Raw genomic sequence first — 7,914 nt, 5'->3', positions numbered from 1 at the left:
TGAACTTTTAATTCTTAATCGCCAACTTTCTGGCCAAAAACCACTCACATCGATTTTCCCAAATCTCAGTACCCTGTATATCAAATTTCGAGTCTGTAGATTAAAAATGTACAGAGTTATTGCGTAGGGAAATGTACACAGATACACAGACACACACGCAGACACTTTCACTTTTATATATATATATATATATATATATATATATATATATATATATAGATATATATGTCTGTGTATATATATGTGTGCATATACGCGCGTGTATATGTATATGTGTTTATATATAATTTATACACGTATTATATGTATGGTAAGGTGATGAAACTCCTATCCATGATATCCAGATTGCGGAAAGAAGAACCGCCTTTAGATATAAAGATTAGCTTCGAATAACGAATAAGTAGTACTGTATAAAACAACGAGTTGAGATTTGTGAAGACATAGTACCCGGAAGAAATTCATGCCAATATCCATGGTGCATATTTTGCAGCTTGTGGTAGACTAATTTTTTGATTGAAAATATCTTTTGATCAGCCACTGTTCTTGAGAAAAATACATTTATGAAAACTTGCGACTGATGTAACTACCAATCATATTGTATCAGCTTGTCATTAGATCTTTACTGCGGATGTTTGGAGAGGGACATGTTTGTAGTGCAAGCATTTATCTTGGAGAATTTTCTGTACAGAAATCTATTCTTTACAAGGCCTATGGCCTTTGACGAACCGGAATTAGATTCGTAGCGGCTTTTGGCGAATAAATAGCCCTTTTGAGGAACCATAATACTCACTCAATAGTTATAAGAAGGTTCTAAAAAAAAGTGATCTAAAAACTAGCTGTCCTTTCATTTTAATTTGTCAACTGTAGGTAGCTGACAATTGTTCATGTATCTAGAAATTAAAGAAAAAAGAAATTTATGCTAAAAAGAAAACTAAATTGAATATTGCTATTTGGACTGTAAGGACACGTTTTTATCGGAAAGTGTTAGTTAATCCAGATTAGATAACAGCTGCTGTTGCCAAGGAACTGACTAGATAAAACGTGAATATTACTGCTCTATCTGAGACGTGTTTGAGTGATGAAGACAAACTTACTGAAAACGTGTAGAATACACTTGCTTTTCAAACTCAAGGAAATCAAAAGGGAAAGATGTGTTATTAAAACAAGTTTAGCATCCCATTGAGAGCAACCTTGTTGAATTAATTATCGATTCATGTCACTGAGGAAACTTTTATAATGTGGTCATTAAGTATCATTTATCTCATCATATGCACCTACTTTGGATAGTAATCAGGATGACATAACAAGGTTGTATAAAAATCTATCGAATTGTATCCAACGAATAGCAAAAGTGGATAAGAATTTGTTACTTGGAAATTTTAATGCACGAGTTGGAAGTGATCAAAGAACCTGTGATGTCTTAGGAAAATACAGACTTTGTAAGGTAAATGGTAGGTGTTCTTCTTCTTGAGTTGTGCAATGAATAAAAATTTATAGCATTTACTAACACCTTGGATACATGGGCATATTCTCGATTAGGTCATCACGCGTAAATGTGAAAGATGAGTTATTTCAAATGAAAGAAACTGAATAAAAATCCTTCAAAGAAGCAAAATTAAAACTGCACTTTGAGACACATCGAATGAGGAACAGTTGTGCTAAAATGTTAACAGAAATCAAAACAGTATATAACCGTACATTCGTGAGTAATAAGGTGCCTCCAATAAGTTTCCAACCTTTTTTTGTCATTTAAAATTGTCGTAAGACTTCTTATGAGATGACTGAACAATTTTTATGATTTATGGTTCAACCGAACAGTACAGCATGAACTGGAATGCACTCTACTAAAACTTGATCGTGACAGTTATTGAATTTTAAAAATGTAATCTGGACGTAAGAACACTTTAGAAGAACGATATGCAAAAAAATATATATGTTTTAATTAAGTTAATTTTCTAAAAATGCCGCATTACCTTCAGACTGCTTTTGAACTATTTTGCATAAATCGAATGTTGTTAAGTGGCATAAGAAATTAAAGGAAGGTGGGGAAACATGCGCAAAATTAAACATTAACGTGGCTATATTTTTGAACTTTCATATTCATCAGTTGGTAGCTCAGACGAAAACCACGTTGGAGAGGTAAATAACGACTAAAGCTGGAGCGCTAAACGTTATGGTTTCGATTCTGGAGATTGGTACCAAAGTTATATTTCTTATAACTTTTAAAATAATTACAAGATAATAACAATAAAGAATTGGCACTATAATGATAATAAATCCGCATGAATTAAAATGTCAAGTTTATGCGTATTTTTTGACTGGGCAATATCAGACGGCCTGCTAGTATATATATATATATATATATATATATATATATATATATATATATATATATATATATATATATATATATATATATATATATATATATATAATATATATATATATATATATAAAAGTAAACTTCGATTTGTTTCATTCACGACTGAAATCATTAGGATAAATATTTACTATTACTAAGCTCTACTAAGTATTGAAAATAAATACTGAAAATATATATACGCAGTATATTTTATTACAATATATATAGACACACACACATACACACATATATATATTTTCATATTATATATATATATATATATATATATATATATATATATATATATATATATATATATATATAAAATATTCTATGGAAATAAAATATAATATATATATACATATATATGCATGGAATCGCATACACACACGTTTCTCTCTCTCTCTCTCTCTCTCTCTCTTTCTCTCCCTCTCTCTCTTTCTTAGACTCGCTCTTTTCTCTAAATATTTTCACTCACCTTTTTTAATCTCTTTTTTATGCAAATTTACTTCTGTCATTTATTTATTTTAGTATGATTCTGCTCGCTCTTCTCTCTCTATTTTCTCTTCCACTAATTTGTCTTTTCACTCAACAATCTATTCGGTATCCTTCTTTTACCTAGGCATATCTCTCTCTCTCTCTCTCTCTCTCTCTCTCTCTCTCTCACTTACACACACACACACACAGTCTTCTATTGCTTTTCATTTCTTTTTCTCCTCGTTTTCTATTCTCTATCTCTTTCTCTTTCCACCTTTTGTTTTCTATCGTCTCTCTTTTTTTTCTCTCCCCTTTCTCTCCCTAACACGCCTTTTTCTCTTTATTTATATCTACTCCCCAAGTTCTCTACTATTTTTTTTTTTATCCCTTCTGGTTCTAATGAACCGAAGGTCCAGAAGGGCCAATCCTAGGCATGATTGATGAGAAGCCCCTTACCCTCGCGTTTACCCGATCATCATGTCACATTGTCCTCTCTTTAGAGATGATTCGTGTGAACAGCTCCATTCGTTTCCTGGCTCACCTATTATCTTGTCACTACAGAATGACATTAACACCCGCCCCTCTCACTCTGTCTCTCCCTCTCTCTGTCTCTCTCTGTCTCTCTCTGTCTGTCTGTCTGTCTGTCTGTCTGTCTCTCTCTCTCTCTCTCTCTCTCTCTGTCTCTCTGTCTCTCTCTCTCTCTCTCTCTCTTGCTCGCTCGCTGCGAATTCGCATGCGCTAGCAACATTCGTACACTCTGTAATCCTATTTCTACTCTCACTCCCTTTCTATCCTCTGTTTTCTGGTGGGAGGATTCCAGGAAAAGCTGGAGGAACTTCTGTAACAATCTCACGATCTCACGCCTGCAAGGGACCCGTGTTGCGAGCTGTAAGGGAAAACCCGATACGAAAACAAATAAAATTAAGCACAATTTTCTTGTCCATCATTGCCGGTGTTGTAGAAAGTTGTTTTTATCGTCAACTCCATGTGTGTATGTCAACTCTTAACTCACCCATGTTGGTGGCTTCTCTCTCGTGTTTTTTTCTCTTACTCTTGTACACACACACACACACACACACACACACACACACACACACACACACACACACACACACACAGTGGCACTAGTATCGGCAGACATCAGTGCATTCATGCGAGAGTTTAATGGAATGCCTCTTGCCTCTATGATAAAAACAATAACATAAGAAGTTTAAAATCATCCTTTCACTTATCCTCTTTCCCCTCCTTTCTCTCTCTCTCTCTCTCTTTCTCTCTATATATATATATATATATATATATGTATATATTTATGCATGCACACACACACACACATACACACACACGCACACCACATATATATTAAACTGTTTTTGTTTTTTTTTACTCAGTAATATAAATGTGAGGAAATGCGTTTGAATCTGTGTATTATATCATTAAAATATATGTATGTAAATATTTAATACATTATAGTGTGTGGATGTGGGGAGTATTTGTGTTTGGTAGATGAATGTGCATAAATCTTTAGTCAGTTTGCGGTAGAACTAAGTATGCGTATATTCTGCTCAATCTTTTGGAAACCCGTCAAGGCGTTGAAACATTGGTCGATCTGCGTAAGCTCTTCGTAATGTTTATATTATTTTATTCATAAAAGCTCTATCCACTATTGAACAATTTTGAGAAAATATTTGTCTTTTAGTTCATGTTATCAATGTATTTTAACTTAAATATTTATATAGTTTATTTGTCGATATTTCAAGTCAGGCAAAATATATGTTAATATCAGTTTTTTAATAATAAAATTGCGTAACATCGCATATAATAGATGTCTCTAGGTTATAGGTAAAGATACAACTCAAAATGATGTAGTTATAAACTAATAATTAACCTCATATGTATATCTAAGTAGCGGTTTTAATTTTACGTATAAAATAACCATGAAACCAGAGAGTACATAAGAAAATTCGAAAGGATTAAGACATGTAATAATATTCTTAAAGGATTAAAGTGCCATGTTTGTTTATTTAAAGGAAAGGGAGCTATTATATTTTAGTTTGTTAGATCCTTAACTAATAAACTACAATATAATAATTTTTACTCAAACAAAATAATCCCTGTATATAAATATAACGCATAAGGGCCCTGTCGGTGGGGTATTAGAATACACTGACTGTCCCCCCCCCTGCAGAGAGTAAAAGTCCCTCAATGGGGGTCGTGGATATGACCTTAAACTATATCCAATGGTAAGGCCCCAGCTTATGGGCTTTAGGGAGTGTGGAGCCACCCTTTAATTACCATTGCTCCCAGATCAACTCTGACCCAGAGTGGTAGTACCTGTTAGGGTTCCAATTATTGGTTAAATAGAAACCGACTTGAAAACAACAAATATATTTAAAAAAATTTCTTCAAAATCTTTGGATTCGGCATTAAATCACCCGAAAAGGGTTGATATGCCGTAAAACAAAAACAACCAACCAATCAATCAACATAACGCATAAATCCATTGATAACATTAGTACATCCTCATTCTGTAAATTAATAGCAGTCAATACACCAGAATTTAATCCACTCTCCAGCCTATGTGTAAATTACATTCCACAGCATGCAAATACATCATAGAAACATACCATTTCCGTAATCAGTAATTAAGTTGTATCGATTTAAATAATACTAGGTTAATATTAAGGCCATACATGCATAAAGATAGCCACCTTGTAAAATCAGTACCTTCCCCAAAAACACACGTGAAAGTAATCACCGAGTGATAATGGCGTTATTCATGGTGCCCGGAAAACTTGTACGCAGAAAACGCGTTCATTTTTGGTAGGTGGGAAAACTGGTTCATTATTGACTAAATATCGATTGAAGACACATTTTATGACCGTTATTAAAGAGATATTGTTTTTAAAGGCGACTACACAGCCCGATAATATTTGTAAAATTATTTTTACTTGTTTACTCTTGTTTAAAAAAAATAAACTTCATCACGGAGTCAAGACACTAAAAACAAAACCGTAAACGCGGAGTTAAGGCACTAAAAACGAAATCATATATTTATTTGAAAAAATACTTTAGTTTTAATATTTTTTGTGTTATTACGAAACAAAAATAAAAGAAAAAACACTTATGTATTATCAAAGTAAGCAAATATTTTATTCAGAAGAATTAATTTAGTTTAAACAATTCTTGTCTTATTACAAAACAAAAAAGGAAACACGGTACTTAGGTTTTTTTGATACCGCGCTGAAATAATAACGTTATTATTTTGAAAGTCATTCTTAATATGGGAGGGGAAGGTGTCTTGTAACTATGATGTGCTTCCACCTAACAGTCTACCTATATATCTATAAAAGAGAACGTGTCTGTTTGTGTCTGTGTGTTTGTGTGTACATTTCCCTACGCAATAACTCTGTCAATTTTCAGTCGACAGACTCGAAATTTGATATACAGGGTACAGAGATTTGGGAAAATCTTTTTGATCAGTTTCCGGTCAGAAATTCGGCGATTAAGGGGTCAAAGTTAAACGATTTGACCTTTGAGAACTCTATCAAACTCCTCCGACAATTTTGGGTCTAAACACTTGATATTTTAGATATAGGTTCCTTGGACATGGATCTAACTTAATAACTTGATTTGAGCCCAAAAAATAAATTTTAAGGAGTCATAATAGGGGTCAAAGGTTTTTAAAAAATTCACCTCTGTGGTCTCTACCAAATTACTCAGAAAATTTCTGGTGTAAACATTTGAAATTTTACATAAAGGATATTCAGATATAGGGCAAGAATTTTAATCGGTTTGGGTAGAAAAGTTTTAGTTACCAATATATAAATGCATGTATGCATGTCTGCCTTAAATTTTCGACAGAGGCTACTGGTTTTTATCAAAATCAGTATCGTTTTGAAGGTTGACCTTTCAGACGACAAATATCGAAAAATTGGCTAAAAACATTAATATCTCCACCTTCAACTAGGTAGTTTTCTACAGGGGGTCGCTTTTTTCGCCGATATTTTTTAAAGTAATCCTCCCCTTTCGATTGTCTAGGCTTAATTTAAACATAACTCACTTCCGGTTTGGCGGTGGTCGTAACAGCAAAGACGTCTGGGTTTTCCCCGTTCTTTTCTTCCTTCGCGGTACAGGTTCCAGCCTGCCTTCCTACTACCTTTTTTTTTTTTTGGCTCAACATACACCTCCAAACACCCGGGAAACGCCGGGCTGAAATGCTAACCTATCTATATATCTATAAAAGTGAACGCGTCTGTGTGTGTGTGTGTGTACATTTCCCTACGCAATAACTCTGTCAATTTAAAGTCTACAGACTCGAAATTTGATATACAGGGTACTTTGATTTGGGAAAATCTTTGTGATCTGTTTTCGGTCAGACATTTGGCTGTTAAGGGGTCCAAGTTCAACGATTTGACCTTTGCGAACTCTACCAAACTCCTCCGACAATTTTGGGTTTAAACACTTGAAATTTTAGATATAGGTTCCTGATGATGATGATGATGATGATGATGATGATAATTATTATTATTATTATTATTATTATTATTATTATTATTATTGAAGATTATCACTCTCAGCTAAATCCTCATTCCAAAATGAAATGTTACTTCTGTAGGTGATTACGTGTGAAATCCTTAAAACAACTTAAGGGAAAGAAAAGCAATCATTTTAGTATTTAGAGTGCGAGCTTAGTTTCGAATATGAATTTATAATATTTATTTTATAATAATGAGTGTTTATAGGTAGTATTTTTGTTTAACTTTTTACAATTACGTGTAAAACTGGACATGTAAATACTGTACATGTAAACACCGCACATGTAAATACTTCACATGTAAATACTGTACATGTAAATAATGTACATGTAAATACTGTACATGTAAATACTTCGCATGTAAATACTTCACATGTAAATACTGTACATGTAAATACTGTACATGTAAATACTGCACATGTAAATACTTCACATGTAAATACTTCACATGTAAATACTGTACATGTAAATACTGCCCATGTAAATACTGCACATGTAAATACTTCACATGTAAATACTTCACATGTAAATACTTCAGATG

This window comes from Euprymna scolopes, chromosome 31 (genome assembly GCF_053919585.1).
Source record: "Euprymna scolopes isolate OS-2025 chromosome 31, ASM5391958v1, whole genome shotgun sequence".
Taxonomy (NCBI): Eukaryota; Metazoa; Mollusca; class Cephalopoda; order Sepiida; family Sepiolidae; genus Euprymna; species Euprymna scolopes.
The sequence above is the reverse complement of the archived record's forward strand: the minus strand, read 5'-3'. Positions refer to the sequence as shown.